General features: G+C 49.2%; 1 protein-coding gene across 1 annotated transcript in view; it reads right to left on the reverse strand.

Moving 5' to 3' along the window:
- The window catches only part of Farp1 (FERM, ARH/RhoGEF and pleckstrin domain protein 1), a 230,974-nt gene extending 228,179 nt beyond the window's left edge, over positions 1 to 2,795 (reverse strand). Inside the window, exon 1 of the mRNA XM_070002707.1 lies at positions 2,586 to 2,795. The gene's annotated coding sequence lies outside the window, so the exon portion shown is untranslated. The remainder of the gene's footprint in view (positions 1 to 2,585) is intronic.
- Positions 2,796 to 15,781: the final 12,986 nt, after the last annotated feature.

Consider the following 15,781-nt stretch of genomic DNA (forward strand, 5'->3'; position numbering starts at 1 on the left):
GACACTGTCCAAAAAGAAGTGTATTCTCTACCTGACTGTAACCCCTCTGCACAACACCTTTTTAATAACCATAAAAGAAAGCAGGAAGAAAGGAAGGAAGGAAGGAAGGAAGGAAGGATTATAACTAGGCGTGGTAGAATAGGCCTGCCATCCCAGCACTCCAGAGGCTGAGGAAGGAGGATCACAAGTTTGAGGCCAGCCTACATACTCTGTCTAAAAGATAGAGACAGAGGAGACAGAGAGACAGAGACAGAGAAGAAAACTCAAAGGGGGGGGGCGCTACAGGGCAGCATTATAAATCCAACCTCAAAAGGGTTTCCAGAAACTCAAATGTAACCCCCTACCCAAAACACAAAGGTGATTCCTGAGGCCTATAACCCTATTTTTTCAGGAAGCTGCGATCTGAGGATCCATCTGAAGCCAGCCAGGGCAGGAGTCTGTAAGGCTCTTACCTCCAATTAGCCCCGCCCCCTCCCACACACAGACACAGCTGGAAGTGGAGCTCAAGGCTAGTGCCTTGAGCTAAAAAAAAAAAGTCAAAAGGGCAACACCCAGACCCTGAGTTCAAATCCCAGTACCAGCAACGAAAAAATAATTCAAGATGACACTATAAAATCCCTATAAGCATGCTCTGAAGTATTTCTGCTTTCCTGTCCACATACACAAGTAAGCGATTCTAGAAAGCACTGTGGGCTAAGCAGGCATCTGCTCACTATCTCCACCAAAGGTTCCCCTGTAAACCAGCCACTGCCCAATAATGCTTCTATTTATTTTACTCAGAAGCAGATCTATTAGCCAGAAGTCCTAAAAACACAAACGTTTGGTTGTGCTTGGAGGAACTCCAATATTGGTGCCTTACTGCAGAACGATGCTGCAGGAATACAAAGTGGAGCCACGTGCACGCTGCACCCACGGATGAAGTGCGTGGACGGGAAGTGTCCTACCCGGAAAACCGACCCATCAGAGGCTGAGGGTCAAGCCCGGCCGGGAGGTGGCCTGCAGAAGGTCGCCAGAGGACGGGCGCAGGGCCCTGCCTTACCCAAACATAAATAACAAATAAATAAATAAAATGTAAGGCCACTCCCCCAAAAGCTTTCAGAACCCCCAGAAGCTGTTCTTCTTCTCCATTCCTGGTTCGGATTGAAGAAGAAAAGCCTAGACAAAGCTGGGCCAGGAGGTGTTCAGAAATGGGCTTGGCAAAAAGCACCACGTGGAAGGCGCATTCAACAGAACCCAGTTCTCCCCTCCCCCGGGGCAGGTTTGGCTCAGAAAACGCTGGCTGCTCCAGGCTGAATGGAGGACACGGGATTCCCTTGGGGTCCCCGGGCCGCAGCCCCCAGCCCAAACCCCCCTCCCTACCACGCCGGGCGGGTCAGACCTGAGGAACTAAACTGACAAGGAAGGCTTTAACAACCATCATAAAAGGAAACAGCCCCAGGCCGGCAACTCCAGAGCCGGGGGGCGGGGAACCCGGGCGGATAACCGGTTCCAGATGAGAAGCAATCGCTCCCCCATCTCCAGAGCTCCCTTCCCCTGGAGGACCCGGGTCCTTTGTGAGCCTCCGCGCCCTCCTTTCTGGGGGACCCCTACATAATCCCCAATAGCCGCTGGCCTTTAGCTGCCATAAATGAAATCCAGACATTACAAGGGAACTTGGGGGTGGATTTTTTTTTCTTTTTCCCCTTCTCAAATCACACACACACACACACACACACACACACACACACACACACACACACACACACACACACACACACACACACACACACTCCTCAGGGGTCCAACGATCACATGGCTAAAGTTTGTGGAACTTAAATCGTAAAAAAGAAAACCAACCACCACCAGAAGTTGTTGTTTTAAAATGCAGTAAAAAAAATAATGTTTAATTTTAGAAATATCCGTCCTTTAAAAAAAACATATCTGTCCTTTGCTTTATATGAATAATAATAATAATGATCGAAGACGACCCAAAGTTTGCCCTCCATCAAGGCACGCCGGAGAGATCAGACCTAACTTGGCAGAGGGCGTGTTCCTTTGTCGCCCACCCCGAACCTTCGGCCGCGCGCGGGGACGAGCCGCAGGGCACCGGGCGTGCGGTGGCATCCACGCCACCCGCCACCTCCCCGGCCCGCCGCCGGCCTCGGGGACCCGGAGCAAGCGGCCTCGGGTCCCCGGAAGCGGCGCGGGGCGCTGTCACCGGCAGGGTGGGGTGGAAGGAAAGCGGGGGAAGGGCACCCGGGAGACCGGCGGCGTGGAGGACTGGAAGGGAAGGGGGGGAACCGGCGGGGCACCCCGCGGCCGAGCCCGGCGGAGGAGAGCCGGGCGGGTGCGGAGGGCGGCGAGGAGCTTGGAGGGCCCAGAACTCCTGCCGCTATTGTCGCCGGGTTGCCCGGGCCTCGATCGGCCGGGGACCCTGCGGGCCCCGCGCCGTCCCCGGCTCGCGCCCGGGCGCTGCGCGGCTCTGCGCGGCGCTGCGCGGCGCTGCGGGCACCGGGACTCGCACAAGTTGCCGCCCGCGGCCGGGACCCCGCCGGCGCCCGCCCAGCCCGGCGCGGGCATTGTTTCCCCGCGCGCGCGCGTCCTACCTCGGCGGCGCCGGCGGCTTGCAGTCCCGGGCTCCGGGCTCCGCGGTTCCCGGGCCCCCGGCTGGCGAGGGCGCGGCGGCTCCGGGCTATTAATACCCGCGGGCGGTGGCGGCGGCGGCGGCGGCGCGGGAGCGCGAACGGGGCTGGCGGCGGCCGGCCGAGGTCCGAGCCATCAAAGGCGGCGCGGGGCGGAGGGGAGGGCGGAGCAGGCGGGGTGGGTGGGGAGCGGGCTCCGGGTCGCCATGGCCGCCTCGACGCCGGACCGAGCGCCGCCGGCGCGGGGAGGAGCGGCGCAGAGCGGGCGGTGGCCGCGTCCCCGCCCCGCGCCTCGCCGAGCGCCCCGCAGCCGCTGCGCCCGCGCGGGACCCGCTGCCTCCGAGCCCCGCGAGCGGGAAGTGCCCGCGGCCGCCGCCCCTTCCCGGGCCTGGGCCGGCCCCCTCGGCAGGGGACGGGGTGGGGAGCCGGACCGCCGCCGCGCCGGGCCGCGGGGACACTCGGAGAGCCACAGCCCCCCCCAGCGTCCGGGCCTGCGCCCTGCGCCCCGCGCTCCGCCCCGTTCCGCCCCGCCCCGGGGGCAGGTGCGCCCGAGGTGGCCCTCGGGCCGGGCGGCGCCGCCTCCCCGCCGAGCCTAACCTGTGCGCGCGCGGCTAGGGCTGGGATCCGAGCTGCGCCACCGCGAAGACGGACGCGAGCGACGAGGGGGGGCGCTGGACAGCGATCGGAGCACGGGCGGAAGAAGCCGCTAGAAGCGGGAGGTCGGGTGCTCCGTTCACACCGGGTCGCGCCGTGGCGTGGGGGGCGGCGGCCAGCCCCAAGCCCCCTCCTCCCCGCCGCGCCGCGGGCTTCCGGCACACCCTGGGCGGCGCGGGGCGGGGGACGGGGGGGAACCCCACGACCGTGCGCCCCCACCACCCTCCTCCTTGGGGGCCCGCGGGCGAAGGCGTGGGCGCTGCTTGGTCCCCTTCGGTCTTCCTGGAACTTGATGAGCCAAGATTCAGGACCCAAGGAGGCCGGGCCACTGGGGGGTCGGGGTGGGGTCAGTCACCTTCCCTACACCCCGGGCGCCTCTCCATGGTCCTCGCGGGCTGGAACGGGCTTGGGAGGCAGCCCGGGAGATCTGGAAGCCGCGCTCTTCCAAAGCTTTTCTGTAGGCTCCTGGCTCTGAACCCTAGTCACTTGGTTCCCCGCAGCAGTAGTTCCCTCACCCTAGGCCCAAAGGGCACCTTTCCTGGGGGGGATCACTGGGAACTCAGCCTAATGAAAGCCGCCGTGGTGGGAAAGCACTCGAGGATGGGCCCCGGGCAGTTTCTGGAAGGGAGTTGTGAGCCTTTTGGGGAGAGGTCAGGAGGAGCATACAGGCCTGAAATACAAGGAGAAACTGAGGTAGGCCTTAGACATGGTGGGTTTGGGGCTGTCAGCCCCTGGCCAGCTGTGTGTCTTTCAGCTGTAGAAGAAATGTGCTCAACCAGTAACTAGGGCAGAATGTGATTTAGAGCCACCATCAGCAAGACCAACACTGATATCTGGAAGAAATTCAGATGAGTTCATCTTTACATATGCATTTATTTAGTTTAAGTCCATAGGCATAGGCCTAAGTGAGGGGCCTGAGAATCTGCATTTCTAACTAGTTCCCAACCTATGCTGCTGCTCTGATGTGGGGACTGCAGATGGAGAACCGCTGTGTAAGGGTCGGGCTTCGAGTGTATGGAAGTGCCCGTATAGTTATTAGAAGATCCCTGCAAAATCCTTCTCCCTGGAAAATCAACCCCTTGTCATTGTGAGCCATTTATCCTTAACTTTCAGAATATAAACATGTAGGATGTCCTAGGATTGTACCGCTTGAGTCACGCGTAACTTAAGGTTATGCCCAGGCCAAACTTGGACAAAGATTCTCCTACCTCTGTCTCCCAAGTGGCTGGGATTACCACCACCTCTAGATCTGAAAAAGGTCTCCTTTCACTCCAGGCTGCAGCAGGAAGTTATTCAGAAATCTTCCTTGGGTGCCTCAGTCGACTGTGCAAACAAAGATACACAGCAAGAGGGCAGACAGACACCACTGGAGCCCAGTGGAGGCTCTGTAGGGACCTGTGGGTATCAGGCTAAAGGAGTGTCTGAGAGAGAGCAGCCAGCGCTGGGAATGTGGCCTAGTGGTAGAGTGCTTACCTAGCATGTGTGAGGCCCTGGCTTCCATTCCTCAGTACCACATACACAGAAAAAGCTGGAAGTGTCGCTGTGGCACAAGTGGTAGAATGCTAGCCTTGAGCTGAAGAGCTCAGTGATAGGGCCTAGGCTTAACTTTCTTTTTTTTTTTTTTAACCTTTATTATTATAAATAGAGAAGAATTATAGGTAGCAAAGGAAACCCGAACTCCAGCAAGAAATTTCAATGTCTCTAGGGGGGTGGGGGACACACATACTGTAATTAAAATTTCCAATTCACAAATGACCAGCTTTCATCATCATCTGTCAACCTGTTGTAAAAGTATTCTTTTATTTATTTTCAATTGTTCTGGTCCTAGTGCTTGAACTCTGGGCCTCAGTTCTTTTTGCTCACAGCTAGCATTCTACCATTGGAACCACTGCTCCATTTCCAGCTTTTTCTGAGTGGTTTATTGGAGATAAGAGTCTTATGGACTTTCCTGCCCAGGCTGGATTTGAACTGGGATCCTCAGATCTCAGCCTCCTGAGCAGCTAGGATTACAAGTGTGAGCCACCAATGCCCCACTGTGAAAATATTCTTATAATGTCACAAGATGTTTTTTTTTGGGTCCGGTTGTGGGGCCTGAACTCTGGGGCCTGGGCGCTGTCCCTCAGCTCTTCAGCTCAAGGCTAGCACTCTACCACTTGAGCCACAGCGCCACTTCTGGGTTTTTTTTCTTTTTGCTTATGTGGTGCTGAGGAATTGAACCCAGGGCCTCAGACATACAAGGCAAGTGCTCTACCACTGAGCCACCTTCCCAGCCCACAAGATGTTTTTTTTTTACTCCCTCAAGATTAAGGAAAAGTTTTATTCCGGCCTCACGTGAATGACAAGAAATGGTTCCTAGATCTCTAACTTAACCCAGATCCTAAACTATATTGTGAGGGGGGGTGGAAGTGGGGGTGGAGAAGAGCCCTCCCTCCAGCCTCTTGGCACTGAATGAGTTAAAATGTGTCACTTAATGGTGACCTCTGCCCTGTAGGTGCTTCTGGCAGGCTTGTAATACTCCAGGCCCTAAACTTCAATTAAAACCTGTGTCCAGTGGAAAAATACCATCATGTTCTCACCCTAAAGATGATGTGTTAGTATATTGACAGTGTGTTCTTACCTAATACACTCTCCTATCACTTTTACTACACTTCATGTCTTGCCTAGGTTCTGGGAATGCCTCCTGATGAGTTGCTTTTAGGGATTCTTCATTTAATACCATGTCAAAGAGTCAGAGGGAGGGACAGAGAGACAGAGAGGAAGAGAGAGACAGAGAGGAAGAGAGAAAAAGAGATTCAACACCAGAGAGAAAGAGAGAGATGGGTATGTGAAGTTATGTCTATTCCAGGACTGACCTGAAGAGAACTCTAACAGGAGTGAAGGTTAAAGGTTAAAACTTCCAAACAATTCTCAAAATTGAAATAAGATTTTTTCAAGACTAACAAAATGACACAAAATTCATTTGGAAAAACACACTGAAGATTAGCCAAAGCAAAATTTGGAACAATATGTGATATAAGCTCTATAGTAAAAACATATTAAGAAGTTATAAACAAATATTTTGGTGCTGGGACTCAGCAGGTCAGTACAAAGAATAATGAAGGCAATATAGGACAAAGTTGACACTTGAAAGAAGCATGAAGACGTGGGTTCTGTATGTGGTACCTACATACGCATAGGAGAAAAAAAGGACACTAGATTCAAATCTTTCTTATGACAAAATAAATACCATAAAGATCAATGATAAAATTTTTTTAAAAGTTAAGGTCAGAAGTCATGATTTATTTTTTATTTTTTAAAGAAAGCCTTATATGGGGAAGAATTTTTAAGATTAAAAACATGAAATCATAAAAGCAAACATTGAGGGTGGGCGCTGGGGCTCACACCTGTAATCCTAGCTACTCAGGAGGCTGAGATCTGAGGATCACAGTTCAAAGCCAGCCTGGGCAAGGAAAGGTCATGAGACTCTTATCTCCAATAAATCACTCAGAAAACTGGAAGTGGCTCTGTGGCTCAAGTAGTAGAATATTAGCCCCCGAGTTCAAGCCCCACAACTGACAAAACCAAAACCAAAACCAAAAAAAAAAAAAAAACAGTAAAAGGGTGGGGGGAGGATGGGAAGGGATGGGAGGGGAAACAAAGGAGGAGGCTACAATGCTTGATAAGAAATGTACTCATTATCTTGCCCATGTAATTGTAACCCCTCTGTACAGTATTTTCACAATAAAAAAAACAGTAAAAAATGTGCTACAGGATTACAAACAGTTGATTACCTTCATATCTCAAAGATATTATAAATACACACACAAAAAAGACAACCACGTGGCGAAATGAGCAAAGGACATGACAGACAGCTCATGAAAAACGACAAGTCAGTGGAGACCAGGCACTGCGGGCTCATGCCTGGAATCCCAGCTACTCAGGAGGCTGAGAGCTGAAGATCTAGTTTGAAGCCAGTCTGGGAAGGAAGATCAGGAGACTCTTTTGTTTAATTAATCAGAAAATGGCAGAAGTGAAGCTGTAGCTCAAATGATAAAGTACCAACCTGAGTAAAAAATAATCAGGAACAGCACTGGGGCCCTGAGTTCAAGGCCCAGCATTGGCACTCCCCTGCCCCTTGCCCCCTCCCCCCAAAACAGAACCGGGTACTAGGTGGCTCAGATCTGTAATCCTAGCTACTTAGGAGGCTAAGATCATGGTTGGAAGGATCATGGTTGGAAGCCAGCCCAACATGACTTAAGTGGCAGAGCATCAGCCAAGCAAGCTAAGTGAGCTCGAGGCCCTGACTTCAAGCTCTATCCCATATAGCCATAAAGTCAATAAAGAACAAAAATGTAAGCTGGGTACCAGTGGCTCACACCTGTAATCCTAGCTACTCAGGAGGCTGAGATCTGAAGATCACAGTTCAAAGCCAGCCCAGGCAGAAAAGTCCATGAGACTCTTATCTCTAACTAACCACCAGAAAACCTTAAGTGGTGCTGTGACTCAAGTGGTAGAGCATTTGCCTTGAGCTGAAGAGGTGAGGGACAGCACCTAGGCCCAGAATTCAAGGCCACGACTGACAAAACAATAAACAAAGAACAACATGTATTGCAGATGCATTGACTTAAACTTATTTGACTAGTTGCATGAAGCAAGTGGTAGATTGCCTGCCACAAATGCTCTAGTGCAAACTAGAAGGCTTTCCAAAGAAAAAAAGACAAGTGCTAAAGTTTTGCCAACAGCAGAGCTGGGTGCTATGTCTGTCTCAATTAGCGGGCGTTGGGTCATCTGTCGCTTCATCACAAGCTGAGCAAAGCCTAATGGCAGAAAAAAAAAAAGTGTATCCCCTAGTCTGGATTGGCTCCAAGTATATTAGCTGGTATGACTGGAGAGTTTAAATGGGGAACTCCTCTGGGTGACAGTTCACGGGAGAGCATCTCCCAGGCGGCCTCTTGAGGGTGGTGATTTCTGGATAGCTGGGACTTCCTGGAGAAGATGTGTACTGATTGGCCTTTTCTGAGTCTAGCCACAAATGTCACATTAGCATCATGTACTGCCACCTCTGTTGATCAAACGAGCCACAAACTTATTCCAATTCAAAAGTTGAGCACAGAGATTCTGAGTGTGTGTGTGTGTGTGTGTGTGTGTGTGTGTGTGTGTCCCTACATGCACATGCATGTGCTAATATTGGAACTTGAACTCAAGGCTTGAACACTGATATTTTAGCTTTTCTCTCTAGGCTAGCTCTCTACTAGTTGAGCCACACCTCCACTTCTAGCTTTTTGGAGGTTAATTGGAAATAATCCTCTATTTCTTTATTTCTTTTTCCCTTTCTTTCTCTTTTTTTTCCTTTCTTTCTGTGCCTTTTGCTTAAGTCTAATATTCTATCACTTAAGCTACAGCTCCATTTTTGGCTTTTTGATGGTTAATTAGAGCTAAGAGTCTCCTGAACTTTCCTGCCTGGACTGGCTTTGAACTGTGATCCTCAGGATCTTAGCCTTTTGAGCAGCTAGGATAACAGGCAAGAGTCACCAATGCCTAACCAGACTTCATTTCTTCCTTCCTTCCCTCCTTTTCTTTTTGCCAATCCCGGGCTCTGTCCCTGATCTGCTTTTGCTCAAGGCTGGCACTCTACTACTTAAGCCACAGCTCCACTTCCAGCTTTTTCTGTTTATGTTGTACTCAGGAATCGAATCCAGGACTTCATGCATACTAGACAAGCACGCTACCACTATGCCACATTCCCAGATCATTTTTTTCTTTTTCTCTTTTTTTCTTTTTTTCTTTCTTTCTTTCTTTCTTTCTTTCTTTCTTTCTTTCTTTCTTTCTTTCTTTCTTTCTTCCTTTTTCTTTTCTTTTCTTTTTTTTGTACTGGACCTGGGATTTGAACTCAGGGTCTGGGTGCTATATCTGTGGTTTTTTGTGCTTAAGGCTAGTGGTTTACCACTTGAGCCACACATCCACTTCAGACTATTTTTGGTAATGGAGATGAACCACACTCATGCCTTGGTTGGCTTTGAATTTTGATTCTCAGATCTCAGCCTCCTGAGTAACTTGATTACAAGCATGAGCCACTGGTGCCTAACCAGACTCCATTTGTTTCTTTCTTTTCCCTCCCCCCCCTCCCTTCCTTCCTTCCCTCCCGGTTTTCTTTCTTTCCTTTTTGTTGGTCCTAGGGCTTGAACTCAGGGCCTGGGCTCTGTTTCTGAGCCTCTCTTTGCTCAAGGCTAGTGCTCTACCACTTGAACCACAGCACTACTTCTGGCTTTTTCTGCTTATGTGGTACTGAGGAATCGAACCCAGGGCTCCATACATGCTAGGCAAGTACTCTGTCACATTCCCAGTCCTGATTCTCTCTCTGTCTCTCTCTGTCTCTGTCTCTGTCTCTGTCTCTATCTCTGTCTCTCTATCTGTCTGTCTCTCTCTCTCTTTGCTAGTCCTGGGGCTTGAACTCTTATCTTCAGTGAACCACCAAAAAGCTGGAAGTGGAGACGTGGCTCAAGTGGTAGAGCCCTACCTTGACAGAACTGCACCTACACCTTGAATTCAATCAACAGGATGGGCACAAAAAACAAAACAAGAAAAAATAAAATAAAAAATATACTTCCTAGCCAGGCATCAGTGGCTCATGCCTAAAATCTAGCTACTCAGGAGGCTGAGATCTGAGGATCATGGTTCAAAGCCAGCCCAGGCAGAAAAGTCTGTGAAACTCATCTCCAATAAACCACTCAAAAAACCAGAAGTGGTGCCATGGCTCAAGGGGTAGAGCGTTCGCCTTGAGCTGTAGAGCACAGGGACTGTGCCCAGACCCACAGTTTAAGCCCCACAGCCAACAACAACAACATAAAAAAAAAAGAGTTCAAAGCCTTTCCTGCCAGGGCTGGCTTCAAACTTGGGTCCTCAGATCTCAGCCTCCTAAGCAGCTAGGATGACAGGCGTGAACCACGGGTATCCAGCTTCACTTCATTTCCAAAAGAAAGATTTTAGGGGGAAAGTAGAAGAAGGTCACAGGCTTCAGTCATTTTGAATTTTGCTCAGGAAAGGAAATAAATGCATATGGGAAAGTCTGTCTCTGTTTGCAGTTACTTGAAGTATTTTCATTGTTCAAGAATGTATCTCCTTTCCATGTTCCCCACACATACCACATGACCTCATGCTTGTGGAATTTCTAGAAGTTGATCTCATAGAGTGGAGAGCAGCACTGTGGTTTCCAGAGGTGGGGGGGGGGGGAGCGTGGGGAGGAGAGAGGGAGGGGAGAAGGAGGGAAAAAGGGGATGGGAGGGGAAAGCAGGGAAGGGGACAGTGGGAAAGGCTGGGTGTAGCAGGGGGTCAGGAGGCATGAGTTCTATGGGGTGAAGTAGAGGATGAGAATGTGCTGGAAATTTCCTAAAAACCAGAAAGAAGGCTTTGAATGTTGTCACCACAAAGGAATGATAAAAGGTGGAAGCAACAGATATGTTTACCCAGATTTGAAAATCCCACAATGTATATATATCAAAACACCACATGGAAACCTATAAATATATGTACACTTGTGTCAATAAAGATTGTAATACATTGCACACCTAACACCATGAAGATGGTTAAGATTAAAAAACACCAGAACCAAGCCGGGCGCCGGTGGCTCACGCCTGTAATCCTAGCTACTCAGGAGGCTGAGATCTGAGGATCGCGGTTCAAAGCCAGCCCAGGCAGGAGAAACCGTGAGACTCCTATCTCCAATAAACCACCAGAAAACCGGAAGTGGCGCTATAGCTCAAGTGGTAGAGCGCTCGCCTTGAGCTGAAGAGCTGAGGGACAGCGCCTAGGCCCAGAGTTCAAGCCCCACGACCGACAAAAATAAAAAAAAAATAAAAAATAAAAACACCAGAACCCTTCATGGCTGGCTCATACCTGTAATCCTAGCTACTTGGGAAACTGCTATCTGAAGATCCCGTTCAAAGGAAAGCCCAGGAAGGTAAGTCCCAGAACCTCTTATCTGCATCTAGGGCAGAAGGGAAGGTTTGGCTCAAGTGGTAGAGTGCCAGCCTTGAGCAAAAGAACACAAGGCAGGGCTGGGAAGGTGGCTCAGTGGTAGAGCGCTTGCCTTGCATGCCAGAGGCCCTGGGTTCGATTCCTCAGCACCACATAAGCAAAAAGAAAAAAGCCAGAAGTGGCGCTGTGGCTCAAGTGGTAGAGCACTAACCTTGAGCTGAAGAGCTGAGGGACAGCACCCAGGCCCAGAGTTCAGGCCCACAACTGGACCCAAAATAAAACAAACAAACAAACAAAAAGAACACAAGACTCTGAGTTCAAGCCCCAATATTGGCACAAAAACAAATGAAAACAACAGGTTTAAAAAGGAAAACAAGCTGCCCTGGTGGCTCATGCCTGTAATCCTAGCTACTCAAGAGGCTGATAAACGATGTGGTAAAACTGAAAGCTTTGTAGGCTTATAAAAACAAAGAGATCTTCCATGTCATCTATCAGTACCACTTCTGATGATATGTATTTTTCAAATTGAAAGCAAAATTTCTTTTGTGTCTGTGCCCAGGGGCATGAACTCAAGGGCCTGGGTCCTGTCCCTGGGCTCTTTTGTTCAAGACTAGCACTCTACCACTTTGAGCCATAGTGTCATTTCTGGAGAAAGTGAAAAAGAATAATTCAAAAGGTATGGAGTTTCAGTTTTATCACATAAAGATTTCTAGAGCGGTGCCAGTGGCCCACGCCTGTAATCCTAGCTACTCAGCAGGCTGAGATCTGAGAATCATGGTTCAAAGCCAGACTGGGCACGAAAGTCTGTGAAACTCTTATCAACAATAAACCACCAGAAAACCAGAAGTGACGCTGTGGTGCAACTGGTAGAGCACTCGCCTTGAGCTGAAGAGCTGAGGGACAGTGCCCAGGCCCAGAGTTCAAGCCCCATGACTGACAAAAAAAGGCTGAGCTAGAAGCATGGCTCAAGTGGTAGAGCACCAACCTGGGAAGCAAACAGAGCAAGCTCAAGACGCTGTGTTCAAACACCGATCCCTGCAAAACAAAACAGACTACAGCACATAAACAGAATGAAGGACAGCCGGGTGCTGGTGGCTCATGCCTGTAATCCTAGCTACTCAGGAGGCTGAGATCTGAGGATCGCGGTTCAAAGCCAGCCCGGGCAGGAAAGACCATGAGACTCCTATCTCCAATAAACCACTAGAAAACCGGACGTGGCGCTGTAGCTCAAGTGGTAGAGCGCTTGCCTTGAGCTGAAGAGCTGAGGGACAGCGCCCAGGCCCAGAGTTCAAGCCCCACGACCGACAAAAAAAAAAAAAACAGAATGAAGGACAAAAAAATCATATGGTACTAACCAAAAAAATTTATAAAAGGTACATTCAGAATTGAAGTAGGAATCTAAGGAAAACATACACAAATATACATGTAGATGTGTACAAACATTGCAGCCTAGGCCTGAAATCAAGATAACACACTTGCCGGCCATACATGGTGGTTTATGCAAAACAGCTACTGCTTTGAAACCGGTGGTAAAAAAAAAGTTCTGTATGTATTTGTACAATCTAACCTTCTTTAAATTAGCCTTTCAAGTATTTTGAGGAAAAACTAAAGATGAAGTTTCTTTTTCCCCTCAATAATTGCTTCTGAGGATGCTTATGGAAGGATCAGCAAAAAAATACCAAGTCAGGCACCAATTATTCACGCCTGTAATCCTAGCTATTCAGAAGACTGAGATCTGAGGATCCCCGTTCAAAACCAGCTCAGGCAAGAAAGTCTGTAAAACTCTTTTTTTTTTTTTTTTTTTTTTAGTTGGTCATGGGGCTTGAACTCTGGGCTTGGGTGCTGTCCCTGGGCTCTTCAGCTCAAGGTGAGCGCTCTACTGCTTGAACCACAGTGCCACATCCGGTTTCCTAGTGGTTTATTGGAGATAAGAGTCTCACAGACTTTCCTGCCTGGGCTGGCTTTGAACTGTGATCCTCAGATCTCAGCCTCCTGAGTAGCTAGGATTACAGGTGTGAGCCACCGGTACCCGGCTCTGTAAAACTCTTATTTTCAATTAACCACCAAAAAGCAAAAAGTAGAGCTGTAGCTCAAGTGGCAGAGTGCTAGCCTTGAGCAAAATGGTCAGGAACTGCACCCAGTCCGTGAGTTCAAGTCCCAGTACTCTTAGGTGGACAGGGATAGGGCAGCTACTCTGTGGATGCCAGCTCTCCACCAATCACACCTGCCTTCCCTGTTGGAATTTTATTTGCTGTATCTCAGCTGTGGGAAGTTTGTTCTCTTGTCATCTTGAGCAAAAAAAGCTAAATGAAAGCTTAAGGCTTTGAGTTCAAGCTCTGGCACCAGCACACACACACACACACACACACACACACACACACACACACACACACACACACACACACGTGCACACACATATGCACATACACAAAAAAAGTTCAAGAATTATGTTCTAGAAAATATTATAGAATCCCATGGTGATGATTATGAAAACCTCAAATACACTAAAACATACTATGCTAAATAGGTGAGTTGTATGCATTGTAAATTATATCTTTCTTCTTCTTCTTCTTTTTTTTTTTGGGGGGGGGGGGCTGGTCGTGGGGCCTGAACTCTGGGCCTGGGCGCTGTCCCTCAGCTCTTCAGCTCAAGGCTAGCGCTCTACCACTTGAGCCACAGCACCACTTCCGGCTTTTTTTCTTTTTGATTATGTGGTGCTGAGGAATTGAACCCAGGGCCTCAGGCACACAAGGCAAGTGCTCTACCACTGAGCCACCTTCCCAGCCCTCCCTCCTCCTCTTCTTCTCCTTCTCCTCCTTCTTCTTCTTCTTCCTCTTCTTCTTCTTCCTCTTCCTCCTCCTCCTCCTCCTCCTCCTCCTCCTCCTCCTCTTCCTCCTCCTCCTCCTCTTCTTCTTCTTCTTCTTCTTCTTCTTCTTCTTCTTCTTCTTCTTCTTCTTCTTCTTCTTCTTCTTCTTCTTCTTCTTCTTCTTTCTTCTTCTTCCCTCTTCCCTCTCCCTCCTCCTCCTCCTCCTCCTCCTCCTCCTCCTCCTCCTCCTCCTCCTCCTCCTCCACCTCCTCCTCCTCCTCCTCCTTCTTCTTCTTCTCCTTCTTTCTTCTTCTTCTTCTTGGTGTTGGTGTTGGTCATGGGGCTTGAAGTCTGGGCCAGAGTGCTGTCCCTGATCAATTCATCTCAAGGTAAGCTCTCTACCACTTGAGCCACAGCACCACTTCCCGTTTTCTGGTGGTTCATTGGAGATAAGAGTCTCACAGACTTTCCTGACTGGACTGGCTTTGAACCACAATCCTCAGATCTCAGCCTCCTGAGGAGCTAGGATTACAGGCTGAGCTGCTTTGTTGGCTGTAAATTATATCTTAAGGCTGTTACAAAAATAAAATGCTGAAAAAAAATTGGAGAATCAGATCTGATGTCACCTGATTAATGGCCACGTCAACTACAGATTACTTGCTCCAGATGAAGAATAATATGTTCTAATATTTATTCACTGATATAAATTTCTCAAAGAAGAAATTTCTAAATGCATGAAATATATGGCCTGATATTAATCTGTGATTTATCAAGTGAATTCTAACTGGAGGCCGCTCATAGCCTAGAAGGTGTTTTCTTAAAGATTCTGCATGACAAATGGCTCAGGCAGACATGCTTTATTACAACTACTACAGTCAAAGTACAACTTAGAAATGTCTAAACATGAGCTGGGAATGTGGCTTGGTGGTAGAGTGCTTGCCTTGCATGCATGAAGTCCTGGGTTTGATTCCTCAGTACCACATAAACAGAAAAAGCCAGAAGTGGCCCTGTAGCTTAAGTGGTAGAGTACTAGCGCCTTGAGCAAAAGAAGCCCAGGGACAGTGCTCAGGCCCTGCATTCAAGCAAAAAAAGAAGGAGGACAAGAAGAAGGAGGAGGAGGAGGAGGAGGAAGAAGAGGAGGAGGAGGAAAAAATGTCGACATGCTACTCCACTGGTTTCTCTGGGTCCCTGTAAGTGGCTTAAGCCATGCCTCTTGTCCAGCATTATTTGCTGATTAACTGGAAAATAGCATCTTGTGGACTTTGCTGCCTGGGCTGGCTTCAAACCACAATCCTCAAATCTCAACCCCCTCCTATCTGTCTGTGAGCCACTGGTACCCAGTGTGTGGAAGCTTCTCTATCTGGTTTTATCTGATTCTGTCCCATTTGTCAATTTCTGCTCTTCTTTTTTTTTTTTGCTTTTTGGGTCCGGTCGTGGGGCCTGAACTCTGGGCCTGGGCGCTGTCCCTCAGCTCTTCAGCTCAAGGCGCTATAGCGCTCTACCACTTGAGCCACAGCGCCACTTCTGGCTTTTTTCTTTTTGCTTATGTGGTGCTGAGGAATCAAACCCAGGGCCTCAGGCATGCAAGGCAAGCGCTCTACCACTGAGCCACCTTCCCAGCCCAATTTCTGCTCTTCTTTCCTGAGCTACTGGTGTCTTAGTCAGAAAGTTGTTGTATATGCCTATATTTTAGAGTTTTTTCCTCTGGTAATGTCAAAGTTCTAGATTTTTTTTTTTTTTTTTTGGT

The sequence above is a fragment of the Dipodomys merriami genome, unplaced genomic scaffold (genome assembly GCF_024711535.1).
Source record: "Dipodomys merriami isolate MVZ:Mamm:240054 unplaced genomic scaffold, mDipMer1.0.p SCAF_6, whole genome shotgun sequence".
In the NCBI taxonomy this organism is placed as follows: domain Eukaryota; kingdom Metazoa; phylum Chordata; class Mammalia; order Rodentia; family Heteromyidae; genus Dipodomys; species Dipodomys merriami.